Source organism: Cherax quadricarinatus, unplaced genomic scaffold, assembly GCF_038502225.1.
Source record: "Cherax quadricarinatus isolate ZL_2023a unplaced genomic scaffold, ASM3850222v1 Contig56, whole genome shotgun sequence".
In the NCBI taxonomy this organism is placed as follows: Eukaryota; Metazoa; Arthropoda; class Malacostraca; order Decapoda; family Parastacidae; genus Cherax; species Cherax quadricarinatus.
The window spans coordinates 291,421-313,129 of record NW_027195082.1 but is presented as its reverse complement, the minus strand read 5'-3'; the positions used below and the strand labels follow the sequence as shown (position 1 = coordinate 313,129).

Below are 21,709 nucleotides of genomic sequence, written 5' to 3'. Positions count from 1 at the left end.
GCCAACTCTCCAGTAATATTGCTCAACATACATTGTCCAGAAGGCAGCCAGGCCTGCCAACACTCCAGTAATATTGCTCAACATACATTGTCCAGAAGGCAGCCAGGCCTGCCAACTCTCCAGTAATATTGCTCAACATACATTGTCCAGAAGGCAGCCAGGCCTGCCAACTCTCCAGTAATATTGCTCAACATATATTAAGTAAGTTGTTCTTGAGTAATAATTAAACAAATATATTTATAAACGAAATTCTTGAAGGAAAAGATTCCGAGAAAATTCGAAATTCTCGCCTCTTGAAATTAAAAAAAATAATCTGCATATATATTTTTTAAAATCTTAAATTTTGTAAGAAAAGTATTTTATTTTGATATTCTGAAAAACACAGTTTGATTAAAGTAGAAAAAAACTATATAAAAGACAGTTTTCCACCTTCACGTCTCAAAATTAATAAAAAATACTTCATATTAAAATTCACTTCTATTTTGGGTTTAAAGTAGATTAGAAGATGTCTTCTTTGTTATTACAAAGGAAGTAATTTGATAAGTATAATTAACAACTTGACTTTGAGACAGCTGAAAGTGAGTGACAAGCTTTTTCAATACTGTCAGGTAAGACACATATGCAACAGTTAGGTATCTTTATTTCGAAACGTTTCGCCTACACAGTAGGCTTCTTCAGTCGAGTACAGAAAAGTTGATAGAAGCAGAAGATACTTTTCTGTACTCGACTGAAGAAGCCTACTGTGTAGGCGAAACGTTTCGAAATAAAGATACCTAACTGTTGCATATGTGTCTTACCTAACAATCTGTCGGTATTTTTTTACCATTTTAATGTTCATTTTTCAATACTGCCGACCAATGGTAAAAGCTTAAAGCAGTTCAGAAAAGTCATTCTTCTGTAGTTGATCTCATTCCAACAACTGGTTTTGTCAGATTGGAGATGGAAGTTGTTAGATGGAGAAATGGAGGCATCAGGAAGATGGAGGGAATATTTTGAGGAACTGTTAAATGTTGATGAGGATAGGGAAGCTGTGATTTCGTGTTCTGTAGGAATGAGGAAGAGCAAGTTATGAGTGTGAGGGAAGTGAGTGAGACAGTGGCTACGTAAAATGAAAGGAGGGTAAAGCAGCAGCTTGGCTTGATGGGATTAAGACAGAAAAGTTTAAAATATGGGGGATATTGTTTTAGAATTGTTAGCGCTTTTATTTAATAAACGTATAGAAAAGGGTAAGGTACATAAGAACTGGCAGAGAACATGCATAGGCAAACGGGACAAAAAAGAGGGTAAAAACTGTGGATTTCGAAAAGGAGTATAATAGTGTGGATATTACCTGGAGTTTACCTGGAGAGAGTTTCGGGGGTCAACGCCCCCGCGGCCCGGTCTGTGACCAGGCCTCCTGGTGGATCAGCGCCTGATCAACCAGGCTGTTGCTGCTGGCTGCACGCAAACCAACGTACGAGCCACAGCCCGGCTGATCAGGAACTGTCTTTAGGTGCTTGTCCAGTGCCAGCTTGAAGACTGCCAGGGGTCTGTTGGTAATCCCCCTTATGTGTGCTGGGAGGCAGTTGAACAGTCTCGGGCCCCTGACACTTATTGTATGGTCTCTTAACGTGCTAGTGACACCCCTGCTTTTCATTGGGGGGATGGTGCATCGTCTGCCAAGTCTTTTGCTTTCGTAGTGAGTGATTTTCGTGTGCAAGTTTGGTACTAGTCCCTCTAGGATTTTCCAGGTGTATATAATCATGTATCTCTCCCTCCTGCGTTCCAGGGAATACAGGTTTAGAAACCTCAAGCGCTCCCAGTAATTGAGGTGTTTTATCTCCGTTATGCGCGCCGTGAAAGTTCTCTGTACATTTTCTAGGTCGGCAATTTCACCTGCCTTGAAAGGTGCTGTTAGAGTGCAGCAATATTCCAGCCTAGATAGAACAAGTGACCTGAAGAGTGTCATCATGGGCTTGGCCTCCCTAGTTTTGAAGGTTCTCATTATCCATCCTGTCATTTTTCTAGCAGATGCGATTGATACAATGTTATGGTCCTTGAAGGTGAGATCCTCCGACATAATCACTCCTAGGTCTTTGACGTTGGTGTTTCGCTCTATTTTGTGGCCAGAATTTGTTTTGTACTCTGATGAAGATTTAATTTCCTCATGTTTACCATATCTGAGTAATTGAAATTTCTCATCGTTGAACTTCATATTGTTTTCTGCAGCCCACTGAAAGATTTGGTTGATGTCCGCCTGGAGCCTTGCAGTGTCTGCAATGGAAGACACTGTCATGCAGATTCGGGTGTCATCTGCAAAGGAAGACACGGTGCTGTGGCTGACATCCTTGTCTATGTCGGATATGAGGATGAGGAACAAGATGGGAGCTAGTACTGTGCCTTGTGGGACAGAGCTTTTCACCGTAGCTGCCTCGGACTTTACTCTGTTGACGACTACTCTCTGTGTTCTGTTAGTGAGGAAATTATAGATCCATCGACCGACTTTTCCTGTTATTCCTTTAGCGCGCATTTTGTGCGCTATTACGCCATGGTCACACTTGTCGAAGGCTTTTGCAAAGTCTGTATATATTACATCTGCATTCTTTTTGTCTTCTAGTGCATTTAGGACCTTGTCGTAGTGATCCAGTAGTTGAGACAGACAGGAGCGACCTGTTCTAAACCCATGTTGCCCTGGGTTGTGTAACTGATGGGTTTCTAGATGGGTGGTGATCTTGCTTCTTAGGACCCTTTCAAAGATTTTTATGATATGGGATGTTAGTGCTATTGGTCTGTAGTTCTTTGCTGTTGCTTTACTGCCCCCTTTGTGGAGTGGGGCTATGTCTGTTGTTTTTAGTAACTGAGGGACGACCCCCGTGTCCATGCTCCCTCTCCATAGGATGGAAAAGGCTCGTGATAGGGGCTTCTTGCAGTTCTTGATGAACACAGAGTTCCATGAGTCTGGCCCTGGGGCAGAGTGCATGGGCATGTCATTTATCGCCTGTTCGAAGTCATTTGGCGTCAGGATAACATCGGATAGGCTTGTGTTAGTCAAATTTTGTGGCTCTCTCATAAAAAATTCATTTTGGTCTTCGACTCTCAGTCTGGTTAGCGGCTTGCTAAAAACTGAGTCATATTGGGACTTGAGTAGCTCACTCATTTCCTTGCTGTCATCTGTGTAGGACCCATCTTGTTTAAGTAGGGGCCCAATACTGGACGTTGTTCTCGATTTTGATTTGGCATAGGAGAAGAAATACTTTGGGTTTCTTTCGATTTCATTTATGGCTTTTAGTTCTTCCCGCGATTCCTGACTCCTAAAGGATTCTTTTAGCTTAAGTTCGATGCTTGCTATTTCTCTGACCAGTGTCTCCCTGCGCATTTCAGATATATTGACCTCTTTTAGCCGCTCTGTTATTCTTTTCCGTCGCCTGTAAAGGGAGCGCCTGTCTCTTTCTATTTTACATCTACTCCTCCTTTTTCTTAGAGAAATAAGCCTTGTGCATACATCGAGTGCCACCGAGTTAATCTGTTCTAGGCATAAGTTTGGGTCTGTGTTGCTTAGTATATCTTCCCAGCTTATATCGGTTAGGACTTGGTTTACTTGGTCCCACTTTATGTTTTTGTTATTGAAGTTGAATTTGGTGAATGCTCCCTCATGACTAGTCTCATTTTGTCGGTCTGGGGCTCCATGCATACATGTCTGAACCTCAATTATGTTGTGATCTGAGTATATTGTTTTTGATATGGTAACATTTCTTATCAGATCATCATTGTTAGTGAAGATGAGGTCTAGTGTATTCTCCAGTCTTGTAGGCTCTATTATTTGCTGGTTTAAATTGAATTTTGTGCAGAGATTTAAAAGCTCGTGTGAGTGTGAGTTTTCATCAGAGCTGCCTCCTGGTGTTATTTCTGCAACAATATTATTTGCTATATTCCTCCATTTTAGGTGCCTTAAGTTGAAATCCCCCAGGAGCAAGATGTTGGGTGCAGGAGCTGGAAGATTTTCCAGACAGTGGTCAATTTTTAACAGCTGTTCCTGGAATTGCTGGGATGTTGCATCCGGAGGCTTGTAGACTACCACAATGACTAGGTTTTGGTTCTCGACCTTTACTGCTAAAACTTCCACTACGTCATTTGAGGCATTAAGCAGTTCTGTGCAAACAAGTGACTCTGCAATGTACAGGCCAACCCCCCCCTTTTGCCTGTTCACTCTGTCACATCTGTATAGGTTGTAACCTGGGATCCATACTTCGTTGTCCAAGTGATCCCTTATGTGGGTCTCAGTGAAAGCCGCGAACATTGCCTTTGCCTCTGCAAGCAGTCCACGGATGAAAGGTATTTTGTTGTTTGTAGCTGGCTTTAGACCCTGTATATTTGCAAAGAAGAATGTTATCGGACTGGTGGTATTGTTGGTACTGGGGGGGGATTTTTTTTCCGGCATTAGTATCTGTATCTGTTGGTTTGGAGTGGAGGCCATCGACTGTGGTTCCACTCCAGGAATGACTGGATTTGGTGTACGATTTCTGCCATTTCCTGCCAGTTTTTTTTCCTTCCTGGCACTAAAAAACCTCTCCCTCTTGAGTGGCTGTGGCTATCCAGGTTTTCCCCTGGCCTGGATGTTTTGTATCTTTTTGTCCCCTTTAGATGGTATGCCTGGCAATTTAAGTTATAGGGGGGGGGGTATGTGGCAGATTCTGCAAATAGGAGGTAGGTTACTGAAAGCAGTGAAGAGTTTTTACGAGGAAAGTGAGGCTCAGGTTAGAGTATGCAGGAGAGAGGGAGATTTTTTCCCAGTTAATGGGAATGGTTAATGGTGATGTCACCATGGTTGTTCAATATATTTATGGATGGGGATGTAAGAGAAGTGAATGCTCAGGTGTTGGCAAGAGGTGTGGGGTTAAAAGATAAAGAATCTAACACAAAGTGGGAGTTGTCACAGTTGTTCTTTGCTGATGACACTGTTGTTTCGGGAGATTCTGAACAGAAGTTGCAGACGTTGGTGGATGAAGTTGGTAGGGTGTGTAAAAGAAGAAAATTAAAAGTGAATATTGGAAAGAGTAATGTGATGAGGAGAACAAAAAAAATAGGTAATGAAAGATTGGATATCAGATTGGAGGGGGAGAGCCTGGAGGAGGTGAATGTATTTAGATATTTAGGAGTGGTCTTCAGGTCACTTGTTCTATCTAGGCTGGAATATTGCTGCACATTAACAGCACCTTTCAAGGCAGGTGAAATTGCCGACCTAGAAAATGTACAGAGAACTTTCACGGCGCGCATAACGGAGATAAAACACCTCAATTACTGGGAGCGCTTGAGGTTCCTAAACCTGTATTCCCTGGAATGCAGGAGGGAGAGATACATGATTATATACACCTGGAAAATCCTAGAGGGACTAGTCTTCAAGCTGGCACTGGACAAGCACCTAAAGTCAGTTCCTGATCAGCCGGGCTGCGGCTCGTACGTTGGTTTGCGTGCAGCCAGCAGCAACAGCCTGGTTGATCAGGCGCTGATCCACCAGGAGGCCTGGTCACAGACCGGGCCGCGGGGGCGTTGACCCCCGAAACTCTCTCCAGGTAAACTCCAGGTAAAACTCCAGTGGACGTGTCAGCGGATGAATCTATGAAGGATGAGGTGAATCATAGAATTGATGAGGGGAAAAGGTGAGTGGTGCACTTACGAGTCTGTCGAGACAATAAACATTATCCATTGAATTAAAGAGGGGGAATGTATGAGAGCATAGTTATATTAAAATGCTCTTATATGGGTGTGAAGCATGGGTTGTGAATAGTGCAACACGGAGAAGACTGGAGGCAGTGCAGATTTCGTGTCCAAGGGCAATGTATGGTGTGAATATAAAGCAGATAATCAATAGGTTGATCATTAAGAGGAAGTGTGAGGGTACTAAAAGTATCCACATTGCTGAGGAATGATTGTTGAGGCAGTCGGGACATTCAGAGAGGTTGGAACGAAATTGAATGACTTGGAGAGTGTATAAATCTATAGTGGAGGGAAGGCAGGGTAAGGGTCGGTCTAGGAAAGGTTGAAGGGGGTAAAGGAGGTATAGTATGTGAAATGCTTGGCCTTTCAGCATACATGCATGAGCATGATAGATGGAAGTGGAAACAAATGGTTTTAAGGATTTGACATGCTGTTGGAGTGTGAGCAAGGTAACATTTATGTCATCCTCATAGTGCTTCTCCATATTACATATATGTCTCCTGATCTTCCAGTTTACTTACTTACTTTACTTACTTACTTACTTACTTAATCTCTGCCCATCTTCGTAGCCATCTTCTTACCTTTGTTGCCATACTCGGGAAACTATGCTCTCCCATCTCCGCATCAGACATACTCGCCTTACCCATGGGTATCTCATGGAACGACACCCTATTCCTCTTTGTGAGGTTTGTCTGGTCCCTATTTCAGTTCTTCACTTTCTTGTGGATTATCGTGTTTACCAGCGAGCTCGCAGGATTTACCTCCAACAACGACGACGCTGCCCTGCTGCTCTTACCTTCTTGCAGACGGTCCTGCCTTTGACTTATGATCACTTTTTGACTTTTTCTCAGAAACTGCTTTACTATATGACCTTTGACACATAGCCCCTAGCATCCCTTGCAGCCCTTTTCTCCCCTCACCTATGATCCCCTGGAGTTTACCTGGAGAGAGTTCCGGGGGTCAACGCCCCCGCTATCGTAAAGGGTTCTTTAATGGAGATATCGTAGGTTGAAGGTAGACACACTTGTAGGATGGTAACTATATTGTCAGACTGAGATGAGGGATGGAGCCCAGCTGCCTTGCCTGTCCGCTGAATGGTCTGCCGCCGAGTGAGGCCGGGGCAGAGGTATGAGCCTACACATCTGCATCCCGTGACGTCACACAAAGCCACAGGCCTACAAGGGATCTCGTATCTAAAGCACATGGATGATACTAATATGCTATGCTATATAATACAGGGAATACAGGGATCAGCAACTATGCTGACAGCTCAGTCATGTTACGTATGTCGTCCCGACATACACTACTATACTATAGACTGAACAGGCAGGCGGATCTGGGCTGATTCTATACAATAACAAATTCATATATAACTTAGAACTAATGGATGGTATCATAATGGATTTTACGTAATGGGTGTTAACGTATTCATTACAAACTATAAGAACAAATCATTGTACAATATGGATGGAATTGATCGATCGATCTGTATTCAAGCACTCTACGGATTCTGAGGCAGAATAAATATATATATATACAAGGTGAAATTAACAGCAAAAGCATCCGGTGCACTCAGACTATTACTGTCAAATTCTCAGAATACGGAGGGAACGTGAACACGAAAATTTCTGACAACTGATCAACTAATGACAAAACACACAGTTGATAATTTCATTCATCTTGGACATCTAATTATGCAGGCTGTTTACACTTAAACCCAATTCTGCGAGGGTAAGGTTTACGTATGCAGAATGGTTATCATCTCTGGGAGGATCAAATTCCTCTGCAATGGCTAACACATGCCTTGACTGAGGACAGTCTGAACGAGTATCTACAAAAGATACAACTACAATCACTAGTGACTGTGGAATTACTAATTCGTCTGCTAGGAGTACTCAACTCAACTATTCGATACAGTAATTCTTGGCTCCTTACAAAGTCACTAATGGGTGCTGGTGGCTTCACAGTAAGAATAAGATCTTCCTGGAGCAGGAATCGAATCACACCAGAACACAAGGGATCGGTTCTTTGGGCATTTTTGACATCCTCGACAGTAAATGGAGGATCTGCAGTAACTACACTAACGTGTCGCGATAAAGCATCTGCGACTACATTTGACTTGCCAGGTAAATGTTCAAAAGTGGGATTGAACTCTTGGATAGTCAAGGTCCATCTGGCTAACCTTCCAGTAGGCTGTTTGTTCTGGAATAAAGGTATCAGTTCTTTCTTACTGGAGGAATGAACAAACTCGGTGGAGTGGATGACTCCCCCCGGTTGAAAAAATTAACGCTTTAACATGCAATATGAGCAAGGGAGAACGAATCTACTATCTCAAACTGCAAGCACAGGAGAAAATAAATGAACACGGTCACTTGTTTGCACAGAACTGCTTAATGCCTCAAATGACGTAGTGGAAGTTTTAGCAGTAAAGGTCGAGAACCAAAACCTAGTCATTGTGGTAGTCTACAAGCCTCCGGATGCAACTTCCCAGCAATTCCAGGAACAGCTGTTAAAAATTGACCACTGTCTGGAAAATCTTCCAGCTCCTGCACCCAACATCTTGCTCCTGGGGGATTTCAACTTAAGGCACCTAAAATGGAGGAATATAGCAAATAATATTGTTGCAGAAATAACACCAGGAGGCAGCTCTGATGAAAACTCACACTCACACGAGCTTTTAAATCTCTGCACAAAATTCAATTTAAACCAGCAAATAATAGAGCCTACTAGACTGGAGAATACACTAGACCTCATATTCACTAACAATGATGATCTGATAAGAAATGTCACCATATCAAAAACAATATACTCAGATCACAACATAATTGAGGTTCAGACATGTATGCGTGGAGCCCCAGACCGACAAAATGAGACTAGTCACGAGGGAGCATTCACCAAATTCAACTTCAATAACAAAAACATAAAGTGGGACCAAGTAAACCAAGTCCTAACCGATATAAGCTGGGAAGATATACTAAGCAACACAGACCCAAACTTATGCCTAGAACAGATTAACTCGGTGGCACTCGATGTATGCACAAGGCTTATTCCTCTAAGAAAAAGGAGGAGTAGATGTAAAATAGAAAGAGACAGGCGCTCCCTTTACAGGCGACGGAAAAGAATAACAGAGCGGCTAAAAGAGGTCAATATATCTGAAATGCGCAGGGAGACACTGGTCAGAGAAATAGCAAGCATCGAACTTAAGCTAAAAGAATCCTTTAGGAGTCAGGAATCGCGGGAAGAACTAAAAGCCATAAATGAAATCGAAAGAAACCCAAAGTATTTCTTCTCCTATGCCAAATCAAAATCGAGAACAACGTCCAGTATTGGGCCCCTACTTAAACAAGATGGGTCCTACACAGATGACAGCAAGGAAATGAGTGAGCTACTCAAGTCCCAATATGACTCAGTTTTTAGCAAGCCGCTAACCAGACTGAGAGTCGAAGATCAAAATGAATTTTTTATGAGAGAGCCACAAAATTTGATTAACACAAGCCTATCCGATGTTATCCTGACGCCAAATGACTTCGAACAGGCGATAAATGACATGCCCATGCACTCTGCCCCAGGGCCAGACTCATGGAACTCTGTGTTCATCAAGAACTGCAAGAAGCCCCTATCACGAGCCTTTTCCATCCTATGGAGAGGGAGCATGGACACGGGGGTCGTCCCACAGTTACTAAAAACAACAGACATAGCCCCACTCCACAAAGGGGGCAGTAAAGCAACAGCAAAGAACTACAGACCAATAGCACTAACATCCCATATCATAAAAATCTTTGAAAGGGTCCTAAGAAGCAAGATCACCACGCATCTAGAAACCCATCAGTTACACAACCCAGGGCAACATGGGTTTAGAACAGGTCGCTCCTGTCTGTCTCAACTATTGGACCACTACGACAAGGTCCTAAATGCACTAGAAGACAAAAAGAATGCAGATGTAATATATACAGACTTTGCAAAAGCCTTCGACAAGTGTGACCATGGCGTAATAGCGCACAAAATGCGTGCTAAAGGAATAACAGGAAAAGTCGGTCGATGGATCTATAATTTCCTCACTAACAGAACACAGAGAGTAGTCGTCAACAGAGTAAAGTCCGAGGCAGCTACGGTGAAAAGCTCTGTTCCACAAGGCACAGTACTCGCTCCCATCTTGTTCCTCATCCTTATATCCGACATAGACAAGGATGTCAGCCACAGCACCGTGTCTTCCTTTGCAGATGACACCCGAATCTGCATGACAGTGTCTTCCATTGCAGACACTGCAAAGCTCCAGGCAGACATCAACCAAATCTTTCAGTGGGCTGCAGAAAACAATATGAAGTTCAACGATGAGAAATTTCAATTACTCAGATATGGTAAACATGAGGAAATTAAATCGTCATCAGAGTACAAAACAAATTCTGGCCACAAAATAGAGCGAAACACCAACGTCAAAGACCTGGGAGTGATCATGTCGGAGGATCTCACCTTCAAGGACCATAACATTGTATCAATCGCATCTGCTAGAAAAATGACAGGATGGATAATGAGAACCTTCAAAACTAGGGAGGCCAAGCCCATGATGACACTCTTCAGGTCACTTGTTCTATCTAGGCTGGAATATTGCTGCACACTAACAGCACCTTTCAAGGCAGGTGAAATTGCAGACCTAGAAAATGTACAGAGAACTTTCACGGCACGCATAACGGAGATAAAACACCTCAATTATTGGGAGCGCTTGAGGTTCCTAAACCTGTATTCCCTGGAACGCAGGAGGGAGAGATACATGATTATATACACCTGGAAAATCCTAGAGGGACTAGTACCGAACTTGCACACGAAAATCACTCATTACGAAAGCAAAAGACTTGGCAGACGATGCACCATCCCCCCAATGAAAAGCAGGGGTGTCACTAGCACGTTAAGAGACCATACAATAAGTGTCAGGGGCCCGAGACTGTTCAACTGCCTCCCAGCACACATAAGGGGGATTACCAACAGACCCCTGGCAGTCTTCAAGCTGGCACTGGACAAGCACCTAAAGTCAGTTCCGGATCAGCCGGGCTGTAGCTCGTATGTTGGTTTGCGTGCAGCCAGCAGCAACAGCCTGGTTGATCAGGCTGTGATCCACCAGGAGGCCTGGTCTCAGACCGGGCCGCGGGGGCGTTGACCCCCGGAACTCTCTCCAGGTAAACTCCAGGTCAACAATGCTGATATTCAATCTGAGTCGCACACAGTGACACGAGGTATCAGCTATAAAGAAACTACACTTACAAATGTTAACATGTGAAAGTTACTCGAGAAATAACTTCTTACAATGCACTGATTACTGTCAACTAGGATGGGATCACCATCTGGAACATTAGGAACAACAACAGACACTCTAGTGAGAACACTAGCTGTAACAGAGACGTCTTTCTGCAGACAGCATGTCACATCAACAAGAGATGGCATTACTAGTTTCAAGTAATCATTTTCTGACAAGGCATCCCCTGTGGAGAAACTACTACTCGAACTAGCAGTCATTGCAGGGATAGGCTGTGCACTCAAGGCTGTCTGAGTGTCCTCGGACACTTGAGGCAATGGAACACTATCCTGCAAGTCTGAAGGTATAGGTGGAACACTGATGGGAGTGACAGAATTACCAGTGCCTGACCGCTTGGGTACGCTACTGGAGAATGCATTGGCTTGTAAGGACTTAATGCGTACATCATACTCTGCAGCAGTATGACAGATTTCTGATCCAAGCTGGTAACCCCAGAATGGAACGATTAAGTCGTCTATTTGGGCATGCCATCGATAAGGGTCGAGCACAATGCGTAAGTCTCGCATGGAAGCAAATCCCAGAAGGTCACCAGGGAAAGTAATCTGGTCGACAACAAGAAAAGCAGCAGTAAAGTCTCTGCCTTGGATAGTAAAGGTGAGTGAAGTCTGACCTCGGACTCGCAGAAGAGAACCAGCTACTCCACTAAGGGAGGTTACAGTAGTTGGTTCAACGAGGATGATACGTCGTAACCGCTTCTCTTTAAACAAGCTAGACCTAATGATATTAACTTGCGCACCAGAGTCCATGAACACATGAACGGGCGCATTATGGACAGAAGCTTGTACTAATGGACCAATCGTTGCATTAGGAGTTATATGCAAACAGGAAGGTGAGTTGTCATCGGAGAAAGCATTTTCTACTTCATCCCCAAATTCCTCTACGTCAGAGACGCGTGAAGCAGCATTATCAGCAGGATTGTCATTCTCGAGACTGCTTAAGGCTTCAAAGGAATTGTGAACGGGGATGGTGTACTCATTATCACCTACCATCACCATTGGGCGGTTTGACTGGGGCGCTCTAATTCCCCCGAATTGGAAGAATGAGCCTGGTTCTGATTAGATTGTGAACCACGACGTCTGTTTCCTCTCCTGGCTCTGCGGTTGGAACGGCCACGGAAAGATCTAGAGTACTGCATATTGTAGAGAGCATTGCACTCAGATGTGTCATGTCCATGAATTCTATGATGAGTACAGTAGGGAAGATCTGACTGGTACTCATCATCAGTACGACGCTTCTTAGGGTGACTGTCATAACAATTACTAGCGATATGGCCACGGAAACCACAATTGTAGCAAATTCTTTGACTGTGGTTACTGTACGTACTATGGGTGCTACGGAAATGATGGCTCTTAACACTTGCTTTGGATGATGGGCGCGAGTGATTGCGGTTGGGAGGTTTGGTAGTAGCACAAACTAAAGGAGGTACAGGATTGGACAAGGTGTTTGGCATAGACCTACGATAAGGGAAGGATCCCTCGGGACACAAATTTCGTACATGGATTAGAGCTTTAAGCAGTCCCATAGTAGCATCTAGCGGACTTGAATTGTACACATACTTAGATGTCGGTGGCATTAGTTGTTTAATGACTCCAAATGCAGCTAATTTGGCAAACCCATCAAGGGCTGGTTTATCACTATCGTTAAGATATCTTGAATTTTGGCCTGCTTTAACAAATGAGGACATTAGGTTATTAAGACGGAGAGCAAACTCCTCTAATGACTCTTCTGGTCTCGGAGCTGTGCAAACTAATTCTTTGAGAACAACGAACGGATCGGTTTCTCGCACCGGTTCAAGATAATTTCGAATTAACTGTTCATAATCTTGCCACCTGGTTAGATCTTGGAAGTCCTTCATACGAATTAATTTAAATACATTTGAGGCTGCTGGAGAACGGGCTAGACTCTCCTTTCCGATACTTATTTAAAGACTCTCAGATGGGGGACCATCAACTGAAGCATCAGCTCTGGCTCTAACTGCGGTAAACCAACCTTCAAGGTTGTCTGGGTCACCATTGAACAATGGCATAGCATCATACGGATCACGACTGAAATTGCGCAGGCTAGAAGTCTGAGTATGTTTATCGTTTGATAAGGAGTTACTCGAATTTTGGGCTGACAAATTAATGGTTGTACTAGCAGCATGTGCTGAGGCATCGCTTGAGAAAACTTGAGACATGTTTGCAAAATGTAAAACAAGAATTTAGAGAACAAAAGAAAATGATAACTGAGGAACACACAACACAGTGAACTTAAATGGAAGAAAATGCTTAACTATTCTGCATAAGTAATTAAAAATTGACAAGTTACACAATAAGCAAAGAACTCACACAAGAAGAATATGCAACTTAACAAACACTGAAAATCAAGAGAACTTGTACTTTGCTCAAATCTAATTTACTCAACTTTTACTTTAAATTGAAAGGATGGCACAGTGAGTTGTCTTTACTTTCAATGCAACAGGAAAATACACAATAAAATGATAAAATGGACTCAATAAACTTGTGCAAAAATTAAAACAGACACACAATTCACTGAAATAAAAATAAAATGACACAGACAGAATAAAATACTATGCACAGAACAGAGCATAAGAAACTGCACTGTAATAAACTGTAGCAATATATCAAATTAACAATTGCTAATCAACAAGTATTGCACAACACTGCATAAAATTTTCTGCAAGAAAAACTTTAATAGCAACACAATATTTGCACAAGAATTATTGCAAAATGAGTCAATGTGCAATAATAAAAATTATAACACACAAGAAAAGAAATATATCAAGGAATGAACACTTTAACTCTTAACTGCAACTTAAACAACACTTAACAAGCAAAGAACAATTTACTTTAAAAGAAGAACTTAAAAATTGCACTAAGAGTGAATTTGTTCAATAAAACATGAAAAATAATAGGTGCTAAAATCACATAACAAAACAAAATTTGAACACTTACAGTGATGCAGAACACAACACATCAATATAAACACAGTACTAGAATTTTCTTGCAATGAAACTTGATGTGTGAAAAATTTTGTAAAAAATTATTTCTTGCTTGGACTTTAAAAATGGCACTATTGTCTGTGGAAATAAGACAAATTAGACACTGGCTAAATGAAAGAATATGAACACAAGAATGTTCAACACACAGGGAACAAAATAAAAATACACAAATGCTGGGAAGAAAAAAAAAATAACAGACAACACTGAGTTGTGATGCAGAATATGAGGTGAAAAATTTACTGAAATACTTCACTGGAATACTGAGAACACAAGGTGATTCTGAAGTGTAACACAAGTTCTATACTGCTCATATGTTGCACACACAACAAAGGAAAAACTAAGTACTTACTTCAAGTGTATAAAAAGATACACAACACAACAGATATAAGATAATGCATGAAAATTAACACTGAGTTAAGGAGATTAAAAGAAATTAATGCAATCAGTACATGATAAACACTGAGTCTGATCAAGAGTCACTGAATGTCACTAAGAGAAAAATCACTAGGAACACAAAAGAAATGTCTCAACACTCGCAAATGTCTCTAAAAAAAAAATATTATCACTGTAACACTTGGAGAATGAGATTGATGGATTGTTTATATCATCTTGCTGCTGTCCTCTGCACAGATGATCGTAGAATTGCGCTTAAATCGGCGATAAACACACACAGGAGGCTTTAAAGATGGCGCAAACACACTCTAGCTCTTGACCCCCTATGTGGTCCTTAAAATATGGTGCTACAACCCTTAGCAGTGCACCAAAACACTGATGAAGTAGTTGAGTGTGTAATGGCTGACTGTAGTTGGGTTTATGGGTTAACAGATCTGAGACCGGCAATGGTGAGACACACGTGATCGTGAGTGGCTGGGCTTATGAGTTGAACGTCGTAAGCCTCACTGAGAACACCCACACTGCCGCGAAGATAATTCTAAGCCGGCTGGCTTAAAATAAACCCACGAAATACTACAACACCACAAGGATGAAAAAGAGCACTCAGAATGCTTGGAGCTTGAATCACAAGCGATGAAGACTACTCACGTGGCTTGCTTGAGTACTGGGGTAAGACACCTGGGTTAGTTGCTAGCTGGCTTATCTTAACCCTTCACACAGAATAGCTTGATAACTTCACACGATGAGCACAGCAGGGGTGGAAGCTGGATTGGCAGGCCAAGGAATTGGATGGAGTAGACTAGGCTCGACTGGGCTCGGTTGCTCTGACTCCCCCACCACAGACTGGAAGCTGGCTTATTTTGCAAACTCGGGTCAACCCCTCGGGAGTGATGCAAATAAGCAGAAAACACTAATACAAAGAGACTGACCAGTGAATAATGTAGAAGCTGGTAGAGTAGCTGGCTTGAGGTACCTGGCTGGGGTGAACCTCGGTAGGCCTACTGGTGACATGAAATGGCCATCTTGCTGGTCGACAATTTATCTCCAGAAATCGCTGTAATCGTCAGAATTACAATCCCACCGCTGCCACCATTTATCGTAAAGGGTTCTTTAATGGAGATATCGTAGGTTGAAGGTAGACACACTTGTAGGATGGTAACTATATATTGTCAGACTGAGATGAGGGATGGAGCCCAGCTGCCTTGCCTGTCCGCTGAATGGTCTGCCGCCGAGTGAGGCCGGGGCAGAGGTATGAGCCTACACATCTGCATCCCGTGACATCACACAAAGCCACAGGCCTACAAGGGATCTTGTATCTAAAGCACATGGATGATACTAATATGCTGTTATATAATACAGAGAATACAGGGATCAGCAACTATGCTGACATCGCGGCCCGGTCTGTGACCAGGCCTCCTGGTGGATCAGAGCCTGATCAACCAGGCTGTTGCTGCTGGCTGCACGCAAACCAACGTACGAGCCACAGCCCGGCTGGTGAGGAACCGACTTTAGGTGCTTGTCCAGTGCCAGCTTGAAGACTGCCAGGAGTCTGTTGGGAGGTAGTTGAACAGTCTCGGGCCCCTGACACTTATTGTATGGTCTCTTAACGTGCTATTGACACCCCTGCTTTTCATTGGGGGGATGGTGCATCGTCTGCCAAGTCTTTTGCTTTTGTAGTGAGTGATTTTCGTGTGCAAGTTCGGTACTAGTCCCTCTAGGATTTTCCAGGTGTATATTATCATGTATCTCTCCCGCCTGCGTTCCAGGGAATACAGGTTTAGGAACCTCAAGTGCTCCCAGTAATTGAGGTGTTTTATCTCCGTTATGCGCGCCGTGAAGGTTCTCTGTACATTTTCTAGGTCAGCAATTTCACCTGCCTTGAAAGGTGCTGTTAGTGTGCAGCAATATTCCAGCCTAGATAGAACAAGTGACCTGAAGAGTGTCATCATGGGCTTGGCCTCCCTAGTTTTGAAGGTTCTCATTATCCATCCTGTCATTTTTCTAGCAGATGCGATTGATACAATGTTATGGTCCTTGAAGGTGAGATCCTCCGACATGATCACTCCCAGGTCTTTGACATTGGTGTTTCGCTCTATTTTGTGGCCTGAATTTGTTTTGTACTCTGATTAAGATTTAATTTCCTCGTGTTTACCATATCTGAGTAATTGAAATTTCTCATCGTTGAACTTCATATTGTTTTCTGCAGCCCACTGAAAGATTTGGTTGATGTCCGCCTGGAGCCTTGCAGTGTCTGCAATGGAAGACACTGTCATGCAGATTCGGGTGTCATCTGCAAAGGAAGACACGGTGCTGTGGCTGACATCCTTGTCTATGTTGGATATGAGGATGAGAAACAAGATGGGACCTAGTACTGTGCCTTGTGGAACTGAGCTTTTCACCGTAGCTGCCTCGGACTTTACTCTGTTGACAACTACTCTCTGTGTTCTGTTAGTGAGGAAATTATAGATCCATCGACCGACTTTTCCTGTTATTCCTTTATCACACATTTTGTGCGCTATTACGCCATGGTCACACTTGTCAAAGGCTTTTGCAAAGTCTGTATATATTACATCTGCATTCTTTTTGTCTTCTAGTGCATTTAGGACCTTGTCGTAGTGATCCAATAGTTGAGACAGACAGGAGCGACCTGTTCTAAACCCATGTTGCCCTGGGTTGTGTAACTGATGGGTTTCTAGATGGGTGGTGATCTTGCTTCTTAGGGCCCTTTCAAAGATTTTTATGATGTGGGATGTTAGTGCTATCGGTCTGCAGTTCTTTGCTGTTGCTTTACTGCCCCCTCTCAACTTAGCTGTTTATAACCCATATTGTGTCCCTGAATGGCCCCCACTGTATATAATATACATTCGATGTGTATTGTCTCTCATATAATTTTATGTAGCTCATATTTTCATTAATAACTAAAATGAAAATATCTTTATTTTTATTATTGTTTGACTTAGCTAAATCATTAGGTGTACGATGTAACAGTTACACTTCACTGTGCTCACTGTTTAAGAGTTATGGTTGGCTGTCTGCATTAGCAAACTGCTTAGCTATCACCTCGCATGTTTACCTGCCAGCTTCTCTGGAGCACTACGGGAGAATCACGTGATCACACCTGAGTTTGGAGACGGTCGTCCCTTGATCACTGTCTCCACAGCTGGTCATTGCTTGACCAGCACTTCTCTCTCTATCTCTCAGGAGATCTCTCTCGTTTCTGGCTGTTTGTTCGTTATTTAGACTCTGTTTGGTAGAGTATGATTTCGCTGGTGAGTCGAAACATACTTCTTGTAACTCTGTGTAACTCTGTACACAGAGTATAGTTCAGACTTAGTAATTTTTGCTGAGGTTGTGTCGTACTGACACTCTAAGACTAAGTCAATCCAAGTCCCAAGCTACAGCTTCTGACCTATGTTTATGGCATCTATGTTGTTTGGCATCTATGTTGTTTGGCATCTATGCATCGTCGTAGTCGGGGATTTAGATATTAAGGGAGTTTTATGACTTTTATGGACACTCTGCTGATGGTCCTCAGTTAGGGTCGTTATTTCGTCTTCTTCCTGACGCTGTGCTGATGCTTCTTACATTATTGTTGTTCGGCGAATCGTTCGTCATATTGTTCAAGCAAACTGTTTTGACTGCCTTGTTGATCAAGAACAATGATTATTTGAGGACATTTAGTCAGTCACTGTTTAAGTCTAAGTCGAGTCGAGTCTTGTTGAGACATAACGAACAACTTTTAGCACATACACACATTCTCACACACACGCTTGTATATACTAGTATTGTTACAACTGATGATAAGGTACCAGACGGTACTTAAGAGTCACACACGCTTGTATATACTGGTATTGTTATAATTGATAAGGTACCAGACGGTACTTAAGAGTCACACACGCTTGTATATACTGGTATTGTTATAATTGATAAGCTACCAGACGGTACTTAAGAGTCATTCGGAGATAAATTGTGCCTTCAGTACTATATTACTATGACTGATGTGTAGCAGCTTATATCCTAATTTATATCTAAGTCAAGTACTTTGTTTTTGTAAACCTGGAAAAATTTGTTAATAAACTTCTAAATTTTTATTTCCTTAGTATCTTATCAGTTGCAATCCCAAAGCACTATTAAAATTGATTATAATTTTAAATGATAGAGTGACAGATATTGTAGTATTCTCTGGAGATGTCTACAGTATGAATGTTAGAATGGGAAATATTGTAATATTCTCAGTAGACGTCTACACTTAATAGATATCACCTTGTTTGTAACAATTATCTGACCCGTAGCGATGCATGACCCTTGTCAGTTTAGCGCTATATTTGATAATAATAATAATAATAATAATAATAATAATAATAATAATAATAATAATAATAATAAAATAAAGTAACAGTACTGGGATAGAAAATAAAGTAACAGTACTGGGATAGAAAATAAAGTAACAGTACTGGGATAGTAAATAAAGTAACAGTTCTGGGATAGGTAATAAAGTAACAGTACTGAGATAGTAAATAAAGTAACAGTACTGGGAGAGGTAATAAAGTAACTAAAGTCCCAATATGACTCAGTTTTTAGCAAGCCGCTAACCAGACTGAGAGTCGAAGATCAAAATGAATTTTTTATGAGAGAGCCACAAAATTTGATTAACACAAGCCTATCCGATGTTATCCTGACGCCAAATGACTTCGAACAGGCGATAAATGACATGCCCATGCACTCTGCCCCAGGGCCAGACTCATGGAACTCTGTGTTCATCAAGAACTGCAAGAAGCCCCTATCACGAGCCTTTTCCATCCTATGGAGAGGGAGCATGGACACGGGGGTCGTCCCACAGTTACTAAAAACAACAGACATAGCCCCACTCCACAAAGGGGGCAGTAAAGCAACAGCAAAGAACTACAGACCAATAGCACTAACATCCCATATCATAAAAATCTTTGAAAGGGTCCTAAGAAGCAAGATCACCACCCATCTAGAAACCCATCAGTTACACAACCCAGGGCAACATGGGTTTAGAACAGGTCGCTCCTGTCTGTCTCAAATATTGGATCACTACGACAAGGTCCTAAATGCACTAGAAGATAAAAAGAATGCAGATGTAATATATACAGACTTTGCAAAAGCCTTCGACAAGTGTGACCATGGCGTAATAGCGCACAAAATGCGTGCTAAAGGAATAACAGGAAAAGTCGGTCGATGGATCTATAATTTCCTCACTAACAGAACACAGAGAGTAGTCGTCAACAGAGTAAAGTCCGAGGCAGCTACGGTGAAAAGCTCTGTTCCACAAGGCACAGTACTCGCTCCCATCTTGTTCCTCATCCTCATATCCGACATAGACAAGGATGTCAGCCACAGCACCGTGTCTTCCTTTGCAGATGACACCCGAATCTGCATGACAGTGTCTTCCATTGCAGACACTGCAAGGCTCCAGGCGGACATCAACCGAATCTTTCAGTGGGCTGCAGAAAACAATATAAAGTTCAACGATGAGAAATTTCAATTACTCAGATATGGTAAACACGAGGAAATTAAATCTTCATCAGAGTACAAAACAAATTCTGGGAACAAAATAGAGCGAAACACCAACGTCAAAGACCTGGGAGTGATCATGGCGGAGGATCTCACCTTCAAGGACCATAACATTGTATCAATCGCATCTGCTAGAAAAATGACAGGATGGATAATGAGAACCTTCAAAACTAGGGAGGCCAAGCCCATGATGACACTCTTCAGGTCACTTGTTCTATCTAGGCTGGAATATTGCTTCACACTAACAGCACCTTTCAAGGCAGGTGAAATTGCTGACCTAGAAAATGTACAGAGAACCTTCACAGCGCGCATAACGGAGATAAAACACCTCAATTACTGGGAGCGCTTGAGGTTCCTGAACCTGTATTCCCTGGAACGCAGGAGGGAGAGATACATGATTATATACACCTGGAAAATCCTAGAGGGACTAGTACCGAACTTGCACACGAAAATCACTCACTACGAAAGCAAAAGACTTGGCAGACTATGCAACATCCCCCCAATGAAAAGCAGGGGTGTCACTAGCACGTTAAGAGACCATACAATAAGTGTCAGGGGCCCGAGACTGTTCAACTGCCTCCCAGCATACATAAGGGGGATTACCAACAGACCCCTGGCAGTCTTCAAGCTGGCAATGGACAAGCACCTAAAGTCGATTCCTGATCAGCCGGGCTGTGGCTCGTACGTTGGTTTGCGTGCAGCTAGCAGCAACAGCCTGGTTGATCAGGCTCTGATCCACCAGGAGGCCTGGTCACAGACCGGGCCGCGGGGGCGTTGACCCCCGGGACTCTCTCCAGGTAAACTCCAGGTAATACATCACTAGTACTCTGTATCAGTGTACCAGACAATACATCACTAGTACACACTGTGTCACTGTACCAGACAATACATCACTAGTACACACTGTGTCACTGTACCAGAGAATGCATCAATAGAACACACTGTGTCACTGTAACAGACAATACTTCACTAGAACCAACTGTGTCACTGTACCAGACAATACATCACTAGAACACACTGTGTCACTGTAACAGACAGTACATCACTAGTACTCACTGTGTCACTGTATCAGACAATACTCCACAAGTCTAGTACACACTATGTCACTGTACCAGACAATACTCCACAAGTTTAGTACACACTGTGTCACTGTATCAGACAATACACCACAAGTCTAGTGCTCACTGTGTCACTGTATCAGACAATACTCCACAAGTCTAGTACACACTATGTCACTGTACCAGACAATACTCCACAAGTCTAGTACTCACTGTGTCACTGTATCAGACAATACACCACAAGTCTAGTGCTCACTGTGTCACTGTATAAGACAATACTCCACAAGTTTAGTACACACTGTGTCACTGTATCAGACAATACTCCACAAGTCTAGTACTCACTGTGTCACTGTATCAGACAATACACCACAAGTCTAGTACTCACTGTGTCACTGTATCAGGCAATACTCCACAAGTCTAGTACTCACTGTGTCACTGTATCAGACAATACGCCACAAGTCTAGTGCTCACTGTGTCACTGTATCAGACAATACTCCACAAGTCTAGTACTCACTGTGTCACTGTATCAGACAATTCACCACAAGTCTAGTACTCACTGTGTCACTGTATCAGACAATACTCCACAAGTCTAGTACTAACTGTGTCACTGTATCAGACAATACACCACAAGTCTAGTACTCACTGTGTCACTGTATCAGACAATACTCCACAAATCTAGTACTCACTGTGTCACTGTATCAGACAATACTCCACAAG

General features: G+C 42.6%; 1 protein-coding gene across 1 annotated transcript in view; it reads right to left on the bottom strand.

Moving 5' to 3' along the window:
* The window catches only part of LOC128692295 (uncharacterized), a 121,274-nt gene extending 100,254 nt beyond the window's left edge, over nucleotides 1-21,020 (bottom strand). The window contains exon 1 of the mRNA XM_070079954.1: nucleotides 20,991-21,020. The gene's annotated coding sequence lies outside the window, so the exon portion shown is untranslated. The remainder of the gene's footprint in view (nucleotides 1-20,990) is intronic.
* Nucleotides 21,021-21,709: the final 689 nt, after the last annotated feature.